Genomic DNA, 27,626 nt, shown 5'->3' on the forward strand with positions numbered 1-27,626 from the left:
CAGCTGACCCCAGTGTATCTCAAGGTCTGGAGGAGGAGAGGCTGCTGGTTATGAAAAGAAATTATTTCTTCCACACCAATTCTAAGTGAGACTAAGAACTACATCGAATTGAGTGTCTTAGGATTTTACTGCTGTGAATAGACACCATGACCAAGGCAACTCTGATAAAGGACAACATTTAATTGCGGCTGGATTACAGGTTCAGAGGTTCAGTCCATTATCATCAAGGTGGGAACATGGCAGCATCCAGGCAGGCATGGTTCAGGAGGAGCTGAGAGTTCTCTACATCTTCATCTGAAGGCTGCTAGCAGAATAGTGGCTTCCAGGCAGCTAGGATGAGGGTCTTAAAGCCCACACCCACAGTGACTCATCTACTCCAACATGGCCATGCCAACTCCAACAGGGCCACACACACTTCAACAAGGCCACGCCTACTCCAACAGGGCCACACACACTTCAACAAGGCCACGCCTACTCCAACAAGGTCATGTCTCCAAATAGTGCCATTCCCTGGGCCAAGCATATACAGACAATCACATTGAGCAAGAAGTTGTAGAGAAGTAGAGGAAATGCCCGAGAAGGATGAGGGAGGACTCTTCAAAGATGTCACAGTGGAGGGACATATTATGTAGGGCTCGACTGTATAAATGGGTCAGGAACAGATAGAGGGGAACAAGCAATTGGCTAGGAAAACCAGATTCAGTTGGGATGCAAAGCAAAGCCTGAAAGTATAAAGGACATCTCAGGACATCCATGGGCTTCCGAGGAACATCCTACAGCCAGGGAAATCTGCAAGAGAGAGAGAACTTTGGTCAGAACCCTCCCTGTAGCTGTGAAGAACCGACCAGAAGAGGACCAATCAGAGGACCCAGCTCGCTCGCCTGGTATGGTAACTACCCCACGACAGGAAGGCTCATGCTTCCTCAGGGCCCCAGCATGGCAAAAGATTGCTTCCAGCTTAGACTAGAATGGTGTGAACTCTTCATAGCCACAGATTTGCATGCCACAAGTGTGTGGCTTCAACCCACGGGATTCAGTCAAACACGGATCAAAATATTCAGAAAAACAGTGCGCCTTTACTGAACATGGTTACAGTCTCCTAAACAAATAGTTTGTTTATACACAGCACCTATGTGGTCCTGAGTATCAGATGTAATCTGGAGATGATTTGAAGTATGCAGGAACATGTGTACGGGCTGGACACAAGACTACACCATTATATCATCTAAGGGGTCTGGGCATTCTTGGATGAGTTTCTCCTGTAAACCTCAGAGCCAACTCACACCAATGGTGAAGGCCAGCTTTAAACCTTCACTAAAGAGCAGATGAAACACAGAGAGGACAAGCATGGGCCACTGAAAAAGAATAATAACGGAAACAGCTCTCAACACTCTCTGGACACCCAGTCCTCCAAAGTTGCGCTGGCTCCTCTTCCTAAAACACAGCTCTTTGGGGTTATTCTCCGGCTGACCTGTGATCCCTACCAGCCTTCCTAAATGCCTGAGTTGCTTTGTGTCAGATTTTTGTCACAAGCACCCAGGCACACTAAGGATGAGACCCACATTCACCTCTCCTCTACCAGAAATGCCCGTAGGAACCCCTGATTATGGGAAAACAGATCTTAATAAATATGGGGAAATAGTGTCTTAATAGACCCATAGTCAGAACACTCAGAGCAGAAAAGAGCTTTTTTCATAGATTAAAGATAAAACTCTGTCCTTGGAAGAGGCGACTAACAGAAAAACACGTTCCTATGGGAAGGACACCCCAGACCATTTGCTTGAACTGTGAGTCAGACTCACAAAATGACACGTAGAACAACTGTTACACTCACAAACACAAAACGGGTGGAAACTCTGAGACCCTCCCTTCTATCTGTGAACGTCCTCCATCTTGTCTGTTTGGCTAGGAGAAGACAGGCAATTTAGGAGGTTAAGTCTCTGGCCTTAGTTTCCACCACAGGAGCTGTACAATCAAAAGGTGTGTTTTAATATTTTTTTTTCCATCCGATGCCTGCAGAATCCCGTGTTACAGTTATCCAGAGAGCGCAGAAAGTGAATGAGTCCGGTGTGTGGTCAGAACCCCGACACTACTCGCTTCCCCCCCCCCCCAAACCAGAAGGACTTAAATTTATCACGTACTCCCGTTCTTTAAGCCTATGACTTGAATGAATGAATAAATAAATAAGTAGATAGATAGATGAACAAATAAATAAATGACCAGTGCTAATTCAGTTTCTACTCAAAGAAATAGGTAGTCTGTGTGAACATTAGGGGACAGGTTGGAAGGCCTTTGTGAGTGTCTGGCCGGGCTGGCTGGAGCCTGGCAGGAGCCTGGCTGGCTGCAACCAGCCTAGATAACACAGTGAGTACCAGCCTTGGCTCCTCGGGGTGTTTAGGGCAAACCCCAAAGTGTCTGCATTGCTGTAATCTGGCCCGAGTGAGTCCTCAGTAGGGAGAGAAATCAAACGCTGCCTTGCCAAATCCCTTCTGAAATATCCCCACCCCACTGGCAGCAGTCTCTTCTCCTAAGGATTCTGGGAGGGGATCCAGACAGAAGAACTTTGTGTGGGACAAACCAGCCCTTCAGCATCCTGTTTCCTCTCCTGGCAGACAGGCGTGTTTCTTTTTTGTATTGCAGAAACTAGAACTGGATGCTGTGCTCAGAGGACGAATAAGATGGAAATCAACAACTGAGGGGGAAATGCAAAGGCTACCCGAGGAGGCAAGGGGGCGGGCGGGGGGGGGGGGCAGGACGGGGGTGGGGGCGGGGGCGGGGGTGGGGGTGGGGGGTGGGGGGTGGGGGCGGGGGCTGGGGCTGGGGCTGGGGAAGGCAAGGAAAAGCAAGTAGGTCAAAGCACAGAAAATGCAGTCAGGATGAACCCAGCAGATTCTCAACAGGGAGGCTAAGGTGGGGTCAGCTTGTTCCAGGGACTTCTGCTGCCAGAAGAAAGCTGCCTTGGGAGATTCAGCACCATCTGTCAAGTTGAGAGCCTGTGGTCTCCATTCTTACGGCAGGATGAAATGGTTACTTTTCGTGTGTGTGTGTGTGTGTGTGTGTGTGTGTGTGTGTGTGTGAGAGAGAGAGAGAGAGAGAGAGAGAGACAGAGAGACAGAGACAGAGACAGAGACAGAGAGACAGCACAGAGAGAGAGACAGAGAGAGAGACAGACACAGACACAGAGACAGAAGAGAGACAGAGAGAGAGAACTAAACTAAACTGCAGACGAAACTCAAATCTACCCTTGCTCTCTGTGTGGAGGCTTTCTCTCCTCAGCCTCACGCCACTCTATGATAACACATAGCTTTCTTTCTGTGAAGCTTTCATTTATCAATGGACTTTAAACCGTACATTAAATGATAATCAACAGTACGGGGAAAACAGAAAAATGACCCCAAACGGATCAAGCACTATTCATATGTTAGCCCCCCAAATGCTTTCCCTTTTCTTCCCGTTTTTGCTCTTTGCTGAACCTTTCCTTCCACCAAACATTTATTGAATATCGAATCTGCCACACGACTGTACAGATTCAAATAGACAAGGGAGAAAAGTGTCACTGTCTCCCGGCTCAGAATCTGTGGCCACTGAGATATTCTCCACTTTTACATGAACACCAGTTGCATAGCATAACACAATGTGCAAAATTGTGTCCAACCTATACCTAGCTCTCCACCTTAAAACCGTTTTTAAAATCAGAATATATGGCCAGAGAATTGGCTTAGCAGTTAAAAGTGTGTTTTGCTCTTACTGAGAACCCAAGTTTTATTCCCAACATCCACATGATGGCTCCCAGTTACCTATGATTCTAATCCAAGGGGATCTGGTACCTTCTTCTGGCCTCTTCTAGCACCCACAGACATGGCACAAACACATACAGGCACACATACATGCACATGCATACACACACTCACGCACATGTGTATATACACACATACATGAGGCATGCATGCGTACACACACGCTTGTGTGCACACAAATAACATTTGAAAAGTAAGTTCTTTTTTTAAAAGAATGTACTGTACTTCTCTTTTCAAGAATGTCATAAACAATGTCACCATATGTCATCGGCCAGTGGTTCTGTGTTTTGGCACAAGTGCCACTTTGTTCTCCACAGGTTATATCCATTCCAGCAACAGCAGCAATCTCTAGGAACTCTGTGCCTAGGTCTAGTTCACTTTGTTCTCTAACCTTATTTATCCTGACATTAAAAATTGCTTAATTACTCTATGAGATTAAATTTACTCACATTTTCTTTTATAATTTCTTCCTTATATGGTGTACAAAGGCTTTTCCTATCCTGAGATTACTTTCAAAAGACACTTTCCTCTAAAAAACCTTTGATTCATCTGCAATTTAATGTAATGTAAGGCTTTATACAGGTATATGAACTTTTTTCTTCCCTAAATATTTTCAGGAGCTGCAATTTTAATGGCTGGTTTTGTGCATTGAATAATGCTTTGTGGGGCTGAAGGGATGGCTCAGCGGTTAAGAGCACTGACTGCTATTCCAAAGGTCATGAGTTCAAATCCCAGCAACCAAATGGTGGCTCACAACCATCTGTAATGAGATCTGACACCCTCTTCTGGTGCATCTGAAGACAGCTACAGTGTACTTAGATATAATAATCAATAAAATCTCTAGACCAGAGCAAGGGGGGGTTGACCTAAGTGAGCAGAGGTCCTGAATGATGGCTCACAACCTTCTCTACAGCTACAGAGTACTCATATACACATTAAATAAATAAGTCTTTAAAACAAAAAACAATAATGCTTTATGATATAAATTTGTGTTTTTCTGAATATTCATGCTAGAAATTCCACTATTCCAAAAATTGTTATTTACTCTCTATTAAAATAAAAAAATATCCCACAGGACAAAATATCTCATAGTTTGGCAGTCATTTAGCATGTTAACCAGGAATGATGTAAGTTGTATAAAGTGGATTTTGGAGTAAGAAGGTAGCTGATCCAGGCTTTCTGGAGGGAAAGGAACACTAATTTGATGATCATATATTGATGGCATGTGAAGCCCTGGGAAGACAACGCTGGGCACAGGTGAGGTGGCAGCAGGCACAGGCAAGTCCTATGTGCCCTTTCAGAGGCTCTGACGTTCTCTAGTCATGTGATGGAAGAGGGCATCATGGGAATTTGAACATGGCCGGAACATGCAGATCTGGTTTGAAATCATTGATGTGATGGATCTTTATCTGGAGACAAAAGGGAAAGGATCTCCCTGTGACTCCTGTGTTATGAATCTCCTGTGTTGAGGAACAGCAGTGAGGCCCTACAGAGAGATTTAGAGATAACCGATAGTTTTCTCAGAGATCTGAGGAACACTTCTGTAAAGGTAATGGAATAAGAGGATGCGTTTGATTGTCTAGCTTGTGGCCGAGTAAATGGACGGTACCGTCCTACTGAGATGGAAAAATACCAAGATAATTAGTAAATACTCTTCCTGGGAAATATAAATTAACTCGCACATGCCTGGAAATGACTAAAATAGAGCCTATGACACCATGTGTTAGCACCCTCGAGGAAATGGGAAACCCCATTCATTGCTATTGTGAGTGCAAGCTGAAAAAAACTCTTTGGTAAAGTATCTGGGCATATATGTAAAGGGTGACTTCCATACTCCCACTTCTAGATGTAACTAACAGAAATGTGTACTTGTAACTAACAGAAATGTGCACTTGTGGTCTCCCAAATGACATGTGCAAGAACAACAAATTGTATCTGATACCTCCATGTCTAAAACAGCCAAAAAAAAAAAAAAAATCCATCAGCAATAGGTCAGAGAATCAGACTGTGGCTTATTAGTATAAGTGTTCATGTAATAGCGTGCCACAAATTTATAAGAACAAACATGTGACGGCTATAGAAAACATGAATGAATCCCATAAATAAATATATTGTGCTAAAAAGGCAAACACAGAAAGGGCACACTATCTGGTCCCATTTCTATAAAATGCAAAGCAATATAAATTGATCTGTAGTATTAGGAATCCAGACCGTGTCACGTCTTGAGTGGTACAATAGTGGTTGAATAACAGGAAGGGTAACAATTTTTATCCGATTTCTTACGTGGATTCTACCTACACAGGTGTGTCTATCTTTCTGGAAATTCACCAAGCTGTTTCCTTAATACCTGGGCTCATTCCCACTATGTCTGTGGTGCATGAAAAAAAAAAATAGCAAATTCCTCTGAGTAGTAGGGCGTATAAGGACTGGTCCAGTTCCAGGTATGTGGGTATTGAAAGAGACAAGAATACAGAGATCACTGAGAACGTGCACCCGAGTCTCAGGACAGAAGAACCAGCCAGTAGGGACAGAAATGTAGCTATACTGATGGAGGACAGTGAGTGACAGCAGTGGGCGTTGAACATAATCTTGGAGAATGGCAGCACTATGTGACTGAGCAGCAAATATGTCAGGAAGAAGACTGGAAAGAAAGAGTCAAAATACAAAACAAAGAGCAGGAACTGCTTCAGGGGTCAAGAAATCCCCAGGGAAAATGTCCTTTGCAAGATCTGAAGCAAGAGGCTTCCTGAGATGAGAATGCCTCTTGGGGTTGTTGATGGAGACAGTGGCTTAGGTCAGCCAGAGTGACTTCTACAGCACAGAGCAAGCCTGGGTGGCTTTCAGCCCGTTGTGATGGGGTGCGAACGTCCATAGTGGTGAATCTCAGAAATTCGGGTTTCTGAGATCCATCTTTGTGTGCATTGTGTGTCAATCTTGCTCAGGGTTCTGATGATTTTCAAGTGTATAGTCCCAACCACATCCCGAGAGACTCTCCACTGTTAGGACACAGTGTGAGCCTCCTGTGAAGGGTCTACCTTCTCAGATTGCATGAGTCAACTGGGGTCTGCAATCCAGTTTACACGGTTCCCTAAATTGAGTAGCGCATCAACACCTGTCTAATAGGATTAAATGTATGAACAATGCAAACCTGTTACCATGATTTCCCTCTACCTGGTGTAGGTGTGGAGTCCATGACATACTTTCACATGCAGACAAATGAAAACTTAAGGGGCCAGGCCCAGGAATAGTGCATAATGCCTGAAGATACTACTGGGCTTTGAAAAACTTGTAATTTTCATGCCAACGGTGATTAAAACAATATCTATTATGCCCTGAGAGAATATCCGATGAGCAGTATTAGAGATAGCCTGGAACCCTATACTTCCACAAGGCAAAATGTACAGTATCTCTAGGAAGAAGAACCAAGTAATATGTTGATAAACTAGATGGGTTATATTTAGAAATTGGTGTCAGCTATTAAGGAAGCGTTAGGGGCCTCCAGTTATGATTTAATAACTCCTACTGGAACAAAGGGAGCCACAAGCATCATGGAAGGCAACTTATGCCTTAAAATTTATGCTTTAAAGTCCATAAAGCATCCATTTCATGTCCTTAGTGAAGAAAGATACTACCGCAAAAAAAAAAAAAAAACCCAAAAAAACAAAAAACAAAAAAACTACAGCAAATGAAAGGCTGCCATACAAGATCCCATTATGAAGGCATACAACCCAGTCATAACTGCCAGAGCTTCTGGCATGCCATGGTGCCCGGTGCTTATAGAAAGTTAAGGGTGGAGACAGTAAGATCCAAAAAGTTTGAAGGAGTTACGGCCATATCTGAGTCTACAGATCCATCACCTCTGCAAAGGGGATTCTGTTCTCACATGAAGAAGACAAGGCTGAGACTCAAATGTTAATGTAACTGTGTTGGCACAATGCTAGCTTGATGTGACAAGCCAATGGGATGGAAAAGGCACCATGTGGCACCTTGTGACTCGGGCTGGCTAGGCATCTCTTTGATCTGTTTTCTCTCACCCTTGGAAATATCGCCACACTGCATTCGAAGGCTCCTCACAGTGAGGTTTGGTGACACGATTCAATTATGGCCAAGTGAAGATAAGTGGACACAATCTGTGACTCGCCTTTTCTTGGCTCAGGAACAAAGAGATGGAAGGAAATTGTTTCAAATCAATGCTCAGAGGAGGAATGTCCTGGTATTTAGGAATGCCTGTTTGGGTTCTGACCAGAGTGAAACATACAACAAGTGCATGCACACACTGACACACACACACTCACATAGACACATAGTCAACACACACACAGTCACACACACACACATACTCTTACACACATACACTCACAGATATACACTCACACACATACTCTCTCATATGTAACTGTGTTGGCACAATGCTAGCTTGATGTGACAAGCCAATGGGATGGAAAAGGCACCATGTGGCACCATGTGGCACCATGTGACACGGGCTGGCTGGGCATACACTCACATATATACACTCACACACTTACATATATACTTACACACACATTCACACACACTCACACACACTCTCATACACATACACTTACACACACACTCATACACATAGTCGTACACATTCTCACATATATGCACTCCCACACACTCCCACACCACACATACTCCCCCCCCACACACACACTTTCTCTTTTGTTCAATGTGTGAGATTTGGAGATGCATCAGTCCATTTTCTATCCCTATGGCAAACTGTTTAAGTCTGGATAGCCTAAGAGAATAGGCACGGGGGGGGGGGGGGATTCACATTTTAAAGGCTACAAGTCAAGGTTAGGCAGCCCATCAGTTCAGCCTTCAATGAGGGATTCATAGCTGATGCATCATCATGCCTATATGAAAGAGATCACATGGCCAGACAGGAAGCCAAAGAAATTCAAGGATCAGGCTTCCTCTCTCATCAGAACTAAACATCGGTCTTGTGAATATAAGATCTCGCCCTTCCAAGGTCAGCATCTTCTTGACCTCAGTATAGCATCCGAGACCCCTCTTGTAAAGGTACCACCATCTGATACACAGTCACAGGGACCCAGCTTCTAATCTCCCAATACTTGAACCTTTTGGAGAACACACTCAACTGTAGCGGGTGTTTACCTTGCAGTCATCGGGTAACCTTGAGAGCCTTTAATAATATCACACCGGGCAGATCTGGGATTAATATCAACAGCTGTTAATTAAGGGGACAGCCAGGTCAAGTTGATGAGATACAATGCCACTACCCAGGATAGCGATCACACTTAGTTAACACCAACTACTTCTGGGAAGTCCTTCCAATGAAATGGAGCATCGATCGTGATGAGGAAATATAAGTAGAAGTAAATACAACAGGCTTAGTAAATGAAGAAAATCGACCTGATAAACTCATTTCTGCAAAAGATGTCTTCCTATCAAAATGGAATACTGATTAGACAGGAGTAAACAGCAGTACCAAATTAGTGAAAACATATAACATTCTGTCAGAAATATGGGAAGGTTAAGCACACACTGGTAAAGGAATTTGGGGGATGGGAAGGTGTTAAATTTTTGCGAACATGCAGGAGCACACATAGTGTGTGCACACGTATGTGTCTGCACATACATACAAAAATCAAACTAATTAGGCAGGACAACATTGGGTTTTAGTGTAATTGACAGTTCTTTGGCTTCTGTCTCTTTGTAAATGGAGTGACTACGTGACCTGTATCGCTCAGGGCAGGGTCTACTTGTGACTTCCATCTCTGTCCACTCATTAATGGTGTCCCCTTTCTTTCTCCAGAGTGCTCTAGTTTAAGTGATAAATTATATGCTCTGGCCAGAATCTCAGGGCAAACAAACCCTCCACTCCCAACACCTGACACTCACATCAGTCACTGATAGCACTAATGATGCCCAGAAATTCGGCTGATGAAGCAGAGAGACTTTACTGCGCTTTAGCTTTATCTGACATTTATTCTGTTACACTTTCACGCGGGTTTGCTGCATAGCCCTCTGCCCCCGGGCTCTGGAGCTGTAAAGGAATAGAAACCCGTTTCTCTTGAACAGGAGGGTGGCCTGGCCTATTGCTACAAACATAGAATCGATCTAATGACCAACAGTGTCTTTGCTGTGTGCAATTATTTCCAGAAATCAGGATGACAAATGAATAACTTTAAAATAAATTCTATTGTAAGTAGTTACCTCCAGGTTTTTTTTGGGGGGGGGGGAAGCTGTAGAATTCTGAATAATACATCCTGCAAGTGAATTAGAGAAAGGGGCATTTTACAAACAGCATGTGTTGCAAGGCACACCAGCATAGTACCGATGGGCAATCTCTTATGCTGTTTTACCAAGCAGATCTGAGGAAGGATGTTGAAGTAATGCGTGAGAATGGGGTTGGTGGCAAAAATTGTTTGATTTTTTTTCTCATGCTGACGTTTACTGATTACTGTAGCCCTGGTTCTCAAACTGGTCTTCCCCTAGCCCTTAGGAACGTGAGCAGAATCCAGTATACCTTTTTTAGAGATTCAGTCTTACTTGCTATCTGTTAAGTCCAAGTTTTTGTTTGAAGGAACATGAGCTAGCTCATTAAACAGCATGTGAGATGCAAGTGAATGTTTAAAACAAAAGAACCCTTCCCGTTTCTGGAGGACTGTGTTGCAATTCTCCCTGTGACTTCTAAATTCACGTGTGCAAAATTGGAAAAGTGTGGCTCTCTGTAGAACACACTGGGGAGGGGGGTGTTCATCACAAGCCATCTGTTGGCTGGCATGATCCCCAACTTCATGAGCTAGAACAGAGGCTCAGCCATTCACTGACCCTAAAAACCTCACATAAATAAATGGAGGTAATGGTGGTTAACTCATCTTATTTTGAGTATGAAAGGGTGCACCATTAGGATTGCCTTTGGTGATACTTGGGTCATAACAAGAATTTCAATTACGTGTCATCATTATGTCCTTAACTGGGACATTGCAACCACATGGTCTGTGGATTTTGTGCTAAATAAGACAAGGAGACACTTCTAGCAATTCTGGGGGAAGTAATGCAACAAACACCAAAACCTGGAATGTTATTGTGGTGATTTGAATATGCTTGGCCCAGGGAGTGGCACTGTTGGGAAGAGCGGCCTTGTTGGAGTAGGTGTGACTTTGTTGGAGAAAGTGTGTCACTGTGGGCATGGGCTTTAAGACCCTCATCCTAGCTGCCTGGAAGCCAGTCTTCTCCTAGCAGCCTTCAGATGAAGATGTAGAACTCTCAGCTCCTCCAGCACCATGCCTGACTGGATGCTGCCATGTTCCTGCCTTGATGATAAGGGACTGAACCTTTGAACCTTTGAAATGTTGTTCTTATAAGACTTGCCTTAGTCATGGTGTCTGTTCACAGCAGTAAAACCCTAACAAAGACAACTATACTGGAAGATAACAGCATTATAATTATGGATTTTAGCTTGAGAAAAACAATGCAAAAATTGAAAATAGCATTAAAACCTAAGATTTATTATGAAGAGCATGCGGCTAGGATGCCTTCTGCTTCTACATGAATAAGCACGGATGAACATCACAGCAAGACGCCTTGGCTTGATACCCAAAGGAGGGACATGCTCGGGAGGGTGTGGATACTGAAGCCTATTCCCTCTGAGGACAACTTAGCTAATTTAGCCAAAGAGTTAGCTTTGTCCTAGCTGACGTTATGAAGCTCAGTTCCAGCTACACTTTTAAACAAGCTTGGGAATACAGCTTTTGTCAAGACTTCTAACACATAAGAATTACGAACCCAGCCACATGGACACGTGTTTCTAAACATTAATGTGATGTGCAGTTTGAAGAATAGTCTTCTATTATGAGTGAGGATAGCAATGGTTAGTAACAATAGACAATATTTATCAAGTTTGAGAGATGGCTCAGCATTTTCACAGCACTGGTTGCTCTTCCAGAGGACAGACCTGTGTTTGGTACCCAGCACTTGACTTTCAGTTCCCAACCTCCTGTAATTCCAGTTCCAGGGGATTCAGTGGCCTCTTCTGGCTTCCAAGGGCACCAAACATGCTTATGGCACGTGTAGACATACATGTGGGCAAAACACCCATACGCATAAAAACAAAAGTAGCAATAGATATTTATCAAGTAATGCTAGGAGGAAGATGGGCATATGCATGATACACATCTCTTGCTGCTGCATCTGCACTTAATTACATACATTGAGTCAAGGCATGCCTTGAACCTTTGATTTTAAACCTTCTACATATGGACAAGTGATCTAGAACACTCTACTCTACCACACTCTACACACCCATTCACGCTGAGCCCCGGGTGCTCCTAGAAGGGCCACCCAGCTCTACACAGGCTTTGTTTCTCCTCTGACTGAGCAGCAGTTATCCACAGCATTATGTGTGCAAGACTGAATGAGATCAGTCCTTTGAGGTCTTCATGGAGGATTTTCTTTTGTCTATACCCCACACCCTTTGACATTTTTTCAAGGAACTAACTGTGACATCTATGCATTGGTCTCATTAGCTGCTTACTCTCCCTTCCCCTATATTGTTAATAGCAGTCACTTCTACTTTCGGCAAATAATGTCCCTTCCATTGCACCCAGTCTTAATGGAGCCATCTATGGGGACAAGCTACCGTTCTCTTCCTCATTAGACATGGGTGACTTGAGCTAGGATGGTTGGCATTTTCTTCCCAGGGTTTTGAACCAGAACAGAATATAAAACCCGAGGGACAACACTTGATTTATTCTGGTGTCAGTGACAAGAGAAACTTGTCTATTCTCTCTTTTGGGTGTTAAGTCTACATGGTTTTCTTTGAACTACCTGACAACATTGTGAGAAGATTTGCAGACTCCGTAGATGAAGCCTGCTAACTGTTACAGGGGTAAAATGTCTTTCTTGGTATGGTGTGCTGCAGAAAGCACAGAACTTAGCTTACAGCAGTTGCTTAGGTAGGGGATGATTATACAATAGATAATTGATTATTATAGATAGAAGTAAGAAATGCAGGCTGTATCAGACTTCTAATAAAGTCATAGAAATGCTAATTTTTAGATATTAATAATTACATGTTAGCATATATGTATGTGTGTGTATGTGTGTGAATATGGGTATGTCATATGTGTATATGTGTGCAAGTGTATAATCAATAATTATAATAATTACTATATTTAACAATTAACATTGTTCATTTTACATATTACATATTACCATGTTAACATTACATATTACCATGGTCTGGCTACATTTTCCTACATTCTTTGAGAGGAGCAACCATAGAACAAATGTCACAAACAGGCTAATTGAAAACAGGCCATTCTCACTTCTAGAAGTCCCAACACTTCCTGACCAAGAAGGCCTTCCTAAGGGAGTTAAACCCGTTGCTCTGAGCCAGGGTCACATAGGAAGGCAGTCCTGGTTTTACATTTGAAATGATTTAGCATAGTTGTGCAAATAAATGTGTACTAGCCAGGGCTGGAAAGGAATGAGGCCAGGGCTCAATGAAGTCAGGGAAGGGTCAGCCAGGATGTAGAACTAGGGAATCCATTACCCAAGCCCACCCCTACCCCAGTCAGCAGCATCTCTTCTCATGTCAGGGAGGGAACTAGACCCACTGACCTTTAAAAGCTCTAGCTTAAGCTCTTGCTGCTGCTGCTGTTACCAGTTATTCTAGTTAAAATTCTCAAAACCAGTTCCTCTAGGAGGCACTGCAAGTGTAGAAAGGGTGTAGAAAATGGTGTCTAAACAGTCTGCTTAAAACAAAAGGAAACAAAACAAAGCCCGCCCCATTTAGTCTACAAGAGGTATTTTCCATCAGTAAGCATTTAGTGATGGTCTGATAGGTATGTACAAACGATTATGCTAGGCGCCCAAAAGGATGAGCAGATGCGCATAGAAAGGGCAGTCTGCAGGTACCTTTAAGTAGCTTATTGCTGATTAGAAGGGGTGTTGGTTCATACTGCACTATAGCTGACTTAATAACTGGAAAGGATGCTGGGCCACACTGCACTATGGCTAACTTAGGGAGAAGCAATGATTCATTAAAAAATCAGTAATAAACACTAACATTTAGAGAGTTCTTAGTCATTCAACAGTGGCACTGGCTAAGCTCTGGGCCAGCGTTTGTACTAGATGTCTGGGACTTGACCATGACTAACAAGGTCTTTGAGGCTCAGAGGACAACTGAAGATGACTTATTAGTTTTATCAGGTCAGATCTGCAAACCTAGAGCTCCTGTAGTCACAGTACCATTCTGGAAAAAAAAAACAGTATAAGGGGAAACATGCACACATACACACATATACGCATATACACACATACACACATACTTATGCACATATGCATAGGTACACATGCACATATGCACACACATGCACATATATATATATATATATATATATATATATATATATATATGTATATGTACACACATGGACACATACACACATGGACACATACAAATGCAAACACATAAACATATACATACATGTATGCACACAAACACACATGCAGATATGCAGATATGCATACATATGCATCACACATATACACACACACACACACACACACACACACACACACCACTGCCTTCACACAATCCTCTGCCCCACAGGGTTCTCTTCATAAGTAACTCAATTTGGGAGCATCTCTAAGTGGCAAGATGCAACCTCACATAATCTAAAGCAACCTAGACAGGTTGCAGGTTATATAAATAAGCAGTCTGATGTACCACAAAGTAGCACAAGTACTTAGTATTTCTACTCACCAACTACCCCAGAGGGCAGATGTGTGAAGATCCAGCATTGTAGCCTGTAGAGAAATAGATAAACCACAGTGCAAAAATCCAGGCTGAATGTTTACCTTTAATTGTTCTGAGGCGAGCACTCTAGTGTCAATGAAATAGATGCGTGGGTGGCTACAGATCTTAGCACTGGAGGACTCACAACATCCTGAAAAGGGAGCACCAGTGAAGACTTTAATTGCATTGTTATGTCTCCAAAGCACTCTCCGGACCACATTCAAGATGCTCTTAGACCTTGTTAGGCTGGTGTTAGGATGAAGATGGTGAGCTAAATCTGACCTTTGTCTCAGGGAGATTCTTTTCCAAAAATGTTCTCCAAAGGGTCCTTGACTTCAGCTGTTATACAATTCCCTAAGGAATTTGTAGTCCAATAAAGGTTAAAGGCCACAACAAACAAACCCTACGGGCATAATCCCAATATAAAATTCCAATTTGCTTTGTCAATAAGAGGCAAACCCAGTGCTCGGGTCACCAAAACATGAGCTTACTTAATAATGGAAAACTGGGAATGTAAATATTTGTTTCTTGGGGTTATTTTATAGATAAAATGAAATAAGGTTTGAAAAGCACTTAATACAATGCTTAAAACTTGAGAGGTAGAAAAAAATTATTTCCTTAAAAACATCGTATTCACTCTCTCCGAAGGCCAGGGGACCAAACCTGGGTTATATGAGCCCTCTGCCACTGAGCTGGATCCCCAGCCTGCTGACGAGTGTCTTGGATGCTGTCATTTCTCTGGTTCTCACTGGCATACTTCCTAGTACCATTTGCACATAGAATAACATGACTACGCCTCCCATGGTGGACATAGATCTCAAGGGTGTCTACATCAAACATAGGCACGAGAGTCAAAAAGAATCTGGAGGAAATGTCTCTTTGTAAGGAGAGGGAAGCTTGTTATAGAAATAATGTGTGTTCCCACCGTGAATTCACTCCACACATGGAGAGATAAGGGGAAAGCCCTTTCATACCCTTTGTCTGGCTTTTGACTAATGCCCGAAGAAGAGAACAGAAGATTACTCCAGCTTGTATACATCTTAGGCGTATGCATTTTGCATATGTTTTCATCCTTAAATCTCTTTAAGGTCCTGGCCTCAAGTTAGACTTTGGACAATTTAAACAGAGACAAGCAACTGCCATCATGGGCAGATGAGAGATTTCCAGAGTGATGCTGTTGCCAAAATTATTTCCTAAGTCCAATCATTCTTATCCAGAATCATTTTGGCCACACGGCAGAATTTTTTTTTTTTTCTGATAAGAGCACAGGGTACTTGATGGCAGACCAGGACTTAATGATGGTTATGACACTATGCCACCCACCTTGAGTTGGCCTTAGAGCTAGGTCTATTGTTATGAGAACCGGCCTAATGGATGAGTTTAAGTCAGCTGTTCCTTTGTTATAGGAGTGGACCCTAATATCTTATCAATCCTAGTGAACAAGCATTTGCATCCTGACATCCCAACTTTTGCTTATCTCAAGCAGACCTGGTTAGCAAACTACTTACTTATCCTTGGGGGTACTGGGTAGGGGACAGCAGTCCCTGAGCTCAATTCTGCATGGTGTGATTTAATGTCTTTCAAGCAAATCTATTAACATCAGTTCTATTACTTTTTCTTCTACCTCAAGCTGAGGGATGACCAGCAGCAACACTGACACATTACACCTCACATTGTGGGACTCCCCAAATCAACAGTAGCTCGTATCTGCAGAGCCCCTCCCTAGTATACCTAAAGCTGTGCTAACTTGAGGGAAGATATGCAAGAAGTATAAAACACATCCTTTACCATCAAATTATTACCATTATAAAACAAATTAAACAGATTGCTCCCCTTATTGCAGACGTCTTTCCCCCACTGATTTTATGTGAGTATTTTAATCTGCTTTCTGTGTGTTTCCATCTTCGGCTATGGCTAGAAGACCTGGGGAATAAAACTACACACAAATTCCTACTAGGCAATTTACAGCTGATTATTGCTGTGTGGTGAGCTTCATGATTAAGGTCAGGTAGACATCCATTCACTCGACGCAGGAAGTTCAATTAGATTCCCAATAATCCTATTTTATAGATGAAATTAAAACAGCACCGGGGGTGTGAATGACTTTTGGAGTCTTCTCAGACTCCAAAGCCTGTGTTCCCGCCACACAGATTCCTGTAAACTCTTTAACTTTAATATTAATCCCTTACAGCAAAATAAATAAAAAGGGGACAATATAGAAGTAGGATGCATATAAATTGCTTAATTAGTGGGGATTTATTCCACAAATATTTGTTGGGCCCAGATTATTTACCAAGCTACACTGCAAAAGAGTAAGACCAGTATCCCGGCAAAAATCACAAGGATGCTTTCTTGTTCTCCTTCACCACAGGTAGGCCCATCCCTGAGCCTCCTGTGTCCAAAGACTTCTAGGGGACAAGAAACCTCAGCTGTTTCTTCTGCTACTGGTCCAGCTTCTAGGCCTTTGGGATTGCTATTCAGACCAGTGCCCTTGACCTCTAGAAGGGTCTAAAGATTATTTCAAGAGAGGGAGGTTTACCTCCGCTTGTCTGGTAATACCAAACCAGTAACAAACCATGGGAATTTGTACTTTGAATGGCCTATTGAAGTATGAGTGGAGGCCATTTCTCCTTCTAATTAAAAAAAAAATCTTTTGGTTCTCCCCCAAGCTACAGGCATGTATCCGAGAGTCTAGATCTCCAGACATTTGAGTAGTAGACAAGGAAGTTTATTATCACTCCTTTTTATTGAGCATGCCCTTTAGCCTTCAGTTGAACCTAGAATATGTCTTGTCTAGGGGTCTTCATGTTAACAGTAAGTAGGGCATCAGCAACAGATACTCCAGATGCACCCAATCTCAAGCGCAAAGGAGCCTTATGTTCTCAGTGATGAATGTTATCACTGTTGTAGGATTTTTCCCTGTACAATTACATCAGTATAGAGAGAGTCTGTGATTGGACAGGGAAAAGGGGCAGAGCTTGGAGTGGAGGGAGATGGGCAATCGTGCACTGGAGAGATAGAAGAGAGATCTCAGGAAGAGGAGGAGGAGGAGGAATAATGGAGGCAGACATGATGTTATCAAAAGGTTAGACTACTGGGATAAAGCTTTTATTATTATCAATTGGCTCTGAAATTACTGTATTGGCATCTTGTAATTGTGATTTTAAGTATACATAAATCTAATCGGCTAACTAATCAAGCTTTAAGAGTCATGTTTCTACCGGGTAACTAGGTGTTGAGATGGAACATCGTGTGGTGTGTGGAGCACTGCACAGAACTCAATAGCTGGCCCGGTGTGGTGGCACACACCTTTAATCCCAGGCAGGCGAATTTCTGAGTTGGAGGCCAGCCTGGTCTACAGAGTGAGTTCCAGGACAGCCAGGGCTACACAGAGAAACCCTGTCTTGAAAAAAAAAACAAAAACAAAAAACAAAAAACCAAAAAAGAAAAAAAGGAAGAAAGTAAGAAAGGAAGGAAGGAAGGAAGGAAGGAAGAACTCACTTGCTGGGAGAGAGTAGCTCAGTGGTGAGAACACGCCACTGAGCAGGACTCCTCGGGGACATGGTGTTGTGGCCTGCCAGTACAGGTACTAGAATGGGAACGTGGACAGGTGGGGCGGGAGAGATGGTGGGTTTCATTTTTTAATATTTACAACAACATACCACTATCCTGTATTATACAGAGATGCTGTAGATACAAGCATCAGCACCACATCCACATTGTCAACCCTGTTCACCTCTCATGGGTCATTTGCACATGACACTCTTCTTCATCCATGGCCAAGGCAGGCATTGTGATGGCAGCAACTGAGAAGTCCTCGCACTACCAAACACCTTGTGTTCTGGAACGTGAATTAATTAGCCTTTACTGTGTGGTAGGCATACTGTGTCCTTGAAAGATCACTTGCCTCTCGATCGAGCATAATGGCATGAGATTGGCAATGTAGGCCCAGAAAAAGAAAGTCATTTCCAGGTCATCCAGGTTTTAGGTAGTAGAGCCATGAATAACTGTTATCAAAGATCACAGAGGCCCTGTCATTCTACGAAGTTTCTTTGCCTTCTTCGAACTGTCTCAACTTAGTCACCATCTCTGAGAGAAATGATGCGAGAAAGATAAGTTAAAAGGCATTTAAATCATAATTAGCACAAGTAAAAAAAATGTGCATTATTATTTTTATGTTGAGCCTGTTTCCCCGAGTGTTTCATTATAAGAGCATTTCAGTTGATAAAAATTCAAAGATGCGCATTTGCTAGTTGAAGCAAGAAAATGTCAATAATCCCACGTTGTTTTATTAATTTAGACACGGCTCAGGCAAGTGCAGCTGGCATTCGCTATTCTTAGAGCTAGAAGGGATGACAGAAAGATGCTTCTGTGAGCAGACAGACTCAGTCAGATTTTGGAGGATCCTCCTCCACTCCCAAATCCCTAGTCAACCCTGTTCTCTCTCTGCCCTCCACAAACCATCCACTGGAAATGGTGCTGGGAGAATGGAATTAATCAAAATAAGACGAACGGCCCACAGTCTATCACAGGTGGCAGCTTGATTAATGAAAAGCCAGAAATCAGCTCATATAATTTGGGAAATCAACGAGAGAAAGGAAAAAGAAAAAAAAAAAAACAGCAAAACAACCAGAAATGTCTAGCTTTTCGGGGGGGGGGGGGGGGTGTCCTTTGTGTTTCTTTGGGCCTTTGACCTGGCGATGTCACAGACCTTCACAAGCAATTTCTGTTCCTCCTGTTCCTGCTGTCGGGAAATCAATAGAGGTATTAAAGGACGCTTCCCTGCGGGGCTAACCGGAAATGGGAGCAAAGAAAGGAAGCTTCCCTGCGGGCTAACCGGAAATGGGAACAAAGAAACGAGCCTCGGTGCCTACAACCTTTCCAGTAATTGATGCCTCTAAGAAAGATCCAGCAGGCCTTCATGAAGTTAGTTATTTCCATCAACCTGCTAGTAGCCATCTGGGCAGTGTCTGCTCAATCCAAAGCGGCCCTTTTCTGAGAATTGCTGAAATGAGTCCCGGAAGCCATGTTGGTTCTGTGTTGTTTCCCTGTCTCACCCACAGTCGTGATTGATGGGAACCCAAGGGCTACCCACCCTAACCAGGGTCAATCAGATTCACTGAGCTGAGACTTGCCTTGTGATTTGGAGACCTACTTAGTATTTAAGTTAGAAACATTGAAGGAAGCATGGGTAAAGAAAGGCAGAATCTTCAGAAAGGGGAGTAAACTGTCTGAGAACTTGTCACATGTCTACTTTGAATTCTTTGTTTTCCACACACGTTTTCTGCTCTTTGCCACAGGACGTTTTCTTTGTCAATGTTTTGCAGAAGTGTCTGCTGGGCCCCATTCTTACTGAGATGCGTGGTTCACTTCTTCTCCTATGTCATTGTCTATTTCTCAGTCTACACTCTCTGCATCGCTTCTCCTACCTGTCCTGTCTATATCGGTATTCTCTGAAGTTCTCTGCTCAGTCCATCTCTCTATCCCTTTCCTAGCAAATCATACCTTCTCTCTGGTCTCAGTTAATATTTAACTGCATCTAAATCTATATCCCTATACCACATCTCTTGGCTGATCTTGCCAAGGAACTCAGACTAATTTACATATCTTGTCTTCTTCCTTCTCTGAAAGCATCTCATTCCTGTATGGGATTATACTCTTGCCAATCTCCCGAGCTGCAGATGGCAGAGTGACTTTTCAGGTGGCTTCTGATTCTTTTCCTCTTTTTGCAGTCCACTCTGTCGCTGTTGTCTCACAATCGAATAATACTCTGTAGTTTTCCAAGAATGTTCCCTCTTATGCTAGAACCATCCCTACCTGCTGTCAAGCATCCTCTACATTCTACCAGGATTATTTGTAGACACACACTAGCTGAGGTTATTCATGCACTAAACCAGAAACTCAACAAAGCCCAAAATGTCAGTGAATCCATATACCTTACAAAGACCATGATTCTTTATTTATTACAGAAGTCCCGGTAGACTTTGCCTTCAAACTACCTTTATAGCTTCATTTCCGACTCCAACAAGTCATTTCTCAGAGACTTTGTGGCATCCATTAATTCACTCACTCATCCATCCATCCATCCATCCATCTATCCACTCATCCATCCATATATCTATACATCCATCTATCCATCTATCCACCCATCATCCATCTATCCATCCATCCATCTATCCATTAATCTGCTCATTAATTCAATATTTATTTTAAAGGAGATTCCCATCAAAAGGAGAGACTGGTAATTCCATTGTCACCACATAAAATACTGAATTAATGGGCTATCTGCTGGCAGCAGGATTGGGAGAACCCATGGGGTGGTAGGAGCTGATTCTCTGGTGACCTTTCAAAGAGTCCTGGGTCATTAGGCTGTAAAGGAGGTGGCCCACTAGGATACTTGTTCTGCTTCTTATTGATGGCAGGAAGTTACACCCACCTGGAAAGGGCAGGTTAGCAGAGGCATTGGGGGGAAATATAGAACAAATAACATGATTTTAAATGTTTTAAGAAATCATTGTTATATAGTGTTCAAAACTTTACTGCTCAGTTTATTAAATATCGAAAAAGATGTTTGGTTACTGTCTATTAAAAAACTTCATCTCTCCATGATCAGACAATTACCCAAATCAACAGATCAACTCGTTAGAGTAATGTAGGGTAATGCAGGGTCTATAAAGACTCTGGTCCCTTCCAGTACCTGACATAAGTGGGTTATTCAGTTTGAGCCACCATGGCCTCAGTATTGCTCTTGACCCTTTAGAAACTCTATTTATGATGTTGTATGAGACACTTTATCTGACTTGACTTTAAGATCTGTTCGTCTCTCAGAGGTACAATACGGTTAAACAAAAAGACTGAGTTCTAGAACTGAGAAACCCAACATCTACCCCACATCCCCTCATTTGGCCTCTTCAGGTCTTGGTTTTCTCAATAGGTAAAGCGGGATAATGATGCCCATTTATTTGGCAAAAGTTAAAAGTCATTAAGAAAGTAAAGTGCAAAACCAGGTTCCCACCACCCTTGGTGTGCCCCGACTACCACCACTCAAAGCTTAGTGTCTTACATACTGTGTAGGTTTTAAAACTTATGGGGTCTCTTGTAAGCGGGGTCACTCTTCATCTCACAGAGTCCCCATCATGCCCACTGTTTTTATGACAATGGAAAGAGGATAGGAAATTTGAAACAAAAGTCTCTGTTTGCTAAGGTGATGTCTGCCACCGTCTCTCCTCAGCTTGAAGTCACCAAAGGAAAGAACACTGTCCCATTGTCTATGGGAAGCTGCAGAATACATGTGGGAGAAGCCATAGCCAACTGTGTAAGGAGGACAGTGTCTCACACACATACTCATGTATGTTAAGAGCAGATTGGGGAAGAGTCATCTATGCTGCTTGATGGCTTTGTTTTTAGCTTGCATCTGCAAACTTTAAAGTGACTCCTGGACTTTTATTGCTTGTCAAGTGAAAACAATAGGGTATAGGGTCAGGTCTAGCTCTATAGGGTTAGGTCTGTCTCTCTAGGGCTGGGCACTTGATACAGCGAATCCTTGAAAGAAAGGCAGAGCTATCACATTTTGAAATAAGAAAGCTCTCAATTCAAAATCTTCCTGATTATGTAACAACAGTGCATTATACCAAGAGGAGGTCTGTTTTCAAGAGACCCAGGAAAGCCACACATAGTAGCACAAGCTGGAAATCTTGACCCCATGTTGCCTCTGGCAGTCCCTATCCTGCTTGGTTGCTTTGATGTGCATACACATTTTAAAATATGTGTGTGGATACATATGAGTATGAATATGTGTATGTAAAGAAAAAAAGAGTGAAAAATATATGCATGCATGGGTATATGCATATCCTTTTTTCTGGAGAATACAACAGTTCATATGCACTGCCACTACAGACCTATCACAGCACGTATGAACCTGTGACAGGCTTACCCTGTGACAGGACGAGATTTTAGAATGTGGTCAAGAAAACATGTTAAAGAATTTACCCCTCAGACCTAGTCTTTCCGATAAAGGCCTGTGTCATCATGTAAAGACTCCAGGCATTTTACTAGAGATTAGAGTTAAAAGTAAATCAGATTTTCTAAACACAGGGACTCTTCTATACTAATCTCTTATTAATTCAAGATTAGTAAAGACACATTTAACATTGCCAGGGCACGTGACTTAAGGTCATGGAGACGCAGGCTTTCGAAAGTATACTGTACATCTTGGATGCTTGCTCAAGCTTCTTGAGTGTTTTTGTAAAACCATAGCTTTCAGGAGTCTATGAAATAATAAAATTTCAATATATTATTAAAAGGCTTCGTCCTGCCTCGTATTTCTTTTTAATTCCCAAATGATGCTCTTGCCTTTCCTGCTGGTATAAGACATACTTCTGGGCTGGTGAGATGGCTCAGCAGTAAGTGTACCCACTGCTCTTCCAGAGGTCATAAGTTCAAATTCCAGTAGCCACATGGTGGCTCATAACCATCCTTAATGAGAAAGGAGAGAGGGATGGGGTAGGAGGTAGGGGGTGGGGAGTAGGGTAAGGGGGTAGGTGGGTTGTGTGTGTGTGTGTGTGGGGGTTAAGCTAGCAGGGCTAGAACAAGAGGGAGAAAGGGAAGGGGAAAAAAAGACATCCTCTAAGGTTGGAGGCTTATGGCACAGTGGAAGAAATGTAGACTTTCAAAACTCAAGCCAGCCCTCAACAGCCACCATTTTGTTAGCCTGATTCTGTTGTCCCCTAGGCCCCAGTTTCTTGCTCTGTAAAATGGTCCAGGTTGAGGGGAGGATGTGAGGTAAGGAATTAGAGAGATGCTTGCTTGAACAATGTCTGTCACACAGTAAGAGCTGTCTGCTGTTATTGATGTGGACCCAGTGTCTGAGAAAGCATTTGTTGTCACGCGCAAGTGAAATATTAACGTCTAATTTGATGCATCTCATAAAAGAAACACCTAGAAAAATGAATGAGATGAGTGGCTTCCCACTCACCCCAATCTTATTTTTGGCGCTTCATTAACATTATTATTTTGGGTGTCCTTCAGCTATCTCTGCAGCTAATTTTAATTCATGGGTTGTGAGTTTGAAGCAGCCATAATTCTTGCCTGACTGTAAGGGGTCATATGTGGACATGTTCCCCATATTTAGCCAATGAATATGAAATTTTTACTATATGATGAAAATGCCAGGATATTGAAAATCTGAACTTTTAAGTACTTTTAAAAACTATTTTAACTACTAAACGTGGTTAGAACTTTGTTTTATAGAGGAAATATCAGGCCCAGAAAAATCTTCACAAACCAGAATCTTGATTTTTTTTTTTCTTTCCTTAGCAATTAACCATGCTGCAGAGCCTGCTGAGGAAAACATACTTCCCCTGACCCCTCAAAAAACAAAACAAAACAAAAAACAAAAACCCCAAAACAAACAAAAAAGCAAACCCATTTAATCCTGCTGTGAGTTTTATCCACATACAACATGAAGAGCAGTGACTCTATTCTTCTCTTTGGCCCATGCTTCCTACAAAGGATGCTAGGGGTGAGGACTCTGTGCTCCTTTAAAAATTCCAGGCCAGGTTTTTCTTTTCACACTCTGTGAGTAGAAAGGGGTAGAGAAAAGATGAGGAAGGAGGAAAGAAAAAGAGAAGGAAATGTGAGGGCTCCCTCATTAATTAATGCATTAATCAAGACATTAATTAATATACATCAATTTAATTAATTTTACATCAATTAATTGATTGGTTTTTACACTAATTTTGCATCCTGATCACTGCCCTGCCTTCCAGTCCCCATCTCATACAATACCCCTCCCTATGCCGTTCCCTTTCTCCTCTGAGGGGGGGGGGTGCTGGGTATCCCTGTCCCTGCAGGGCTAGATGTATCCTCTCCCATTGAGCTTAGACGTGGTGGCCCAGTTATGGGAACAGGTTCCGGGGACAACCAACAGCTTTAGGGACAGCCCTGCTCCTATTGTTGGGGGGACCCACGTGGAGACTGAGCAATACCTCTGCTACACATGTGCCTTGGGCCCCAAGTTACCTACGGGCTGATGTCTTCACCATCTTTTCCTGAGAATGCTCTGTGTTTAGTGATTGTAGACGCTGCTATGCTTATTGTATACTAGGCATATTCTTGTTCTGGTTTGCTTTGCTTCTTGGCTGTGCTAGGGATCCAACCAGGCACCCCTCCCCTTCAGTGAAGCTGCGCCCCAGCCCCAGATTCTGCATATTTTAAAGACAGCATCTGACTCACTGCTCAGTTTCAGATCTAGCTTGTCTTCTTCTTACTTTCCTACTGTGAAACCAAAAGAAGGTTTTGTACATTGACTGTTTTATTTTTACTTTGTTGTCGCTAAAAAAAAAAGAAGGGGAAGCTCGTTTCTCTGTGCATTGTCATCTAGATAAAGCAGCTGTGGGATGCTTTAGAATCTGAAGAGCCCAGCCCCATGCATCCTAAACAAGCCCAGATACACTAGAAGGCTCATTAGCACCACCAAGGAGGGTGTGCCATCGTGAAAAGAGCACACGTGGCACGCAATCACCCGACACCAACTTACCTTCATTGGTAAACATGGCTGGGACAGTTCAGATCCAGTCTGTTCCTAAACCCATTCCCTTTCTGCATTCTTATTTTCTCCATGTTGAAACACCTCCCAGGTCAACTCTAGGCTGAGTTAACTCCTGACAACCCCGAGACCTGCTATCTGGGCCTCCGATTGATGCCTTTCTCTCTGGGCTTAGTCTCTGAAGCGTTGCCAGGATGGAGGACTGCTTTCGTTCCTGTGGATTTCTACTAGGAACTAGAGTTTCACCCCATATCAAAGATTTTTGCTTGAAACCTTCCAAACATCAGCTGCCAGACCACTGATCTATACATCTTCTGTTCTTAGACACTCTCCCAACCCTGTGTTGCAACTTATCAAGCTCTGATTAGACACCAGAGGCCACAGTTGGCACACTGCCGACTTCAGATAATGAATGGTATTGTTGGGACGCTGCCTCTGAAGTTGGGGTGAGTCATCGTTCCATCAGTTATGACCGCATAATTAGAGCAAGACACTTAGGGCCTCCATGCCTGTGTCCCTTGCCTAGGATGATGGCATCCAGGGTAATGCTACTACTGCTTAGGGATACAGTGAGAAGAGATGAAGTAATTTCTATGGGCAGCAACTATTAATTACATTTACTATAGGCTTCAGGCCATAGGAACTTTGTAAAAACTCTGCCATGGACAATTTTTATGTCCTTCACCCTTGGATAAAGAAAACAAACCTCAGGGAAGACTAGAGATAAGTAACCCACTTACGGACATTGCCAGAGCTGAAGTTTGAGCCTGTCTGCCTAAGTCCCAAGTGCAAAGACTGACTGTCTAAGTTAGGGTTTTACTGCTGTGAGCAGACACCATGACCAAGGCAACTCTTATAAGGACAACATTTAACTGAAGCTGATTGACAGGTACAGAGGGTCGGTCCATTATCGTTAAGGGAGGGGCATGGCAGCATCCAGATAGGCATGGTGTAGGAGGAACTGAGAGTTCTACATCTTCATCTGAAGGCTGCTAGGAGAAGACTAGCTTCTAGGCAGCTAGGATGAGGGTCTTAAAGCCCACAGCCACAGTGACACACCTACTCCAATAGGACACACCTACTCTAGCAAGGCCACACCCACTCCAACAGAACCACACCTTCTAATAGTACCACTCCCTGAGCTAAACATATACAAACCATCACACTAACCAAAACTTGTTCACTACTCAACTGCTGCTAAAGTGTGCACGACACAAAATCAGTACTCCCTCCTCTCTGTTGCCTGAGTTAGCCCCTTCTTCCTGTGTTCTATCCAGCCCATCAAGCCACAGGTACTGACTGATGGACAGACATAGTTATCTACCCAAAATACAAGACACACCCATTCCTGCCCACAGCCAAAAAAACCTTTCCACATATGATGTCCCCCAGTCAATTTTCCAAGCTGTAGTCTGTAGGGAGGGGAGCCAAGGTCTTAGAAAGTACTGGATAATAATAAATCTGAAGAAAATGCATTCCATAGTAACTGCATGAGTTGGAGCACCTAGAACAGGCACCTTTCAAAAACACTGGCATCCCTGTTGAATGCAGGAAGGAGAAAGAGAAGGAGACAGAGACGGGAATGGAGGATAGAGGACGGAGGGGGAAGAGGAGGAGGAGGAAAAGAAGAAGAGTTACTGTATTAGGGCAGCAAAACATCTGACTTTTATTACAGATGTTAGGTTGCCCTGACAGATACACCCACCAGTGGACACTCAGGAATGGGACATGCCTGGGTACATCTTACAATCTTTCACTCTGGCCGCACTAAGCCTCTTTAAGGCAGGCCTTGCTTGTAGCAGTAAATCTCCAACCCCAATAGGCCTATGAAAAGAACACACAACTAAGTTATCATATTTATAAGTTGTATGCCTAGATTGGGCAGGTATACCACTACACTGCTCTATTCCCAAGTCTGAAATCCCTTGTTACTTATGGCTTCTCCAGGCCATGTAGTTCTGCTCCATCTTCCTTCCACCTCCTCTTCCTCCATCTTCCTCTCCTCCTTCCTCTCTTCTCCCTCTCTAAAACCTCCAACTCCACCTTTCCCTTCTACTGTACAATCACAGGCTCTAGCCTTTATTTGACAAGTTAAAATGGGGTGGGGGGGAAGGGTCATATGAAATCACCTGAGTACTCACCCACTCCTTGTCAGTGCAACCTCCCATGAAGAAGCAGAATTAGCAACAAAATACAAACAACTGAGGACAATCCACAATACTTACCTCTTTGCCTTGCCTACTCTTTATCTTAATGGGGTGGGGAGCTCTAGACAACAGACTCAGATATAGCAGGGGAGGGGGAAGTGGGTTGTAGGGAACATCATCTATGAATAATAAAGGGAAGGGAATTGGGAATCCACAGAGGAAGCCTTCAGACCACAGTGCCAATCTGACCCCTGTGATAGAAATCAGGCCTGGAAGACACAGGCCTGAAATCTTAGTCTTGGTGGGTACGGCAGAGAGAACCATAGCAGATGGCCTGCTCC

At 43.1% G+C, this 27,626-nt stretch overlaps 1 long non-coding RNA gene across 2 annotated transcripts; it reads right to left on the reverse strand.

Annotated features, from left to right (window-relative positions):
- Positions 1-507: 507 nt before the first annotated feature.
- Positions 508-25,495, reverse strand: Gm33979. 2 transcript variants are annotated; one of them, XR_380559.3, is made up of 3 exons: positions 25,130-25,495; positions 24,050-24,166; positions 508-789 (listed from the first exon to the last, which is right to left on the reverse strand). It is a non-coding gene; the product is annotated as a predicted gene, 33979 (long non-coding RNA). The 2 variants fall into 2 exon arrangements; XR_871816.2 differs by lacking the exon at positions 508-789 and having other exon boundaries at positions 24,001-24,166.
- Positions 25,496-27,626: the final 2,131 nt, after the last annotated feature.

Source organism: Mus musculus, chromosome 10 (assembly GCF_000001635.26).
Source record: "Mus musculus strain C57BL/6J chromosome 10, GRCm38.p6 C57BL/6J".
NCBI lineage: Eukaryota > Metazoa > Chordata > Mammalia > Rodentia > Muridae > Mus > Mus musculus.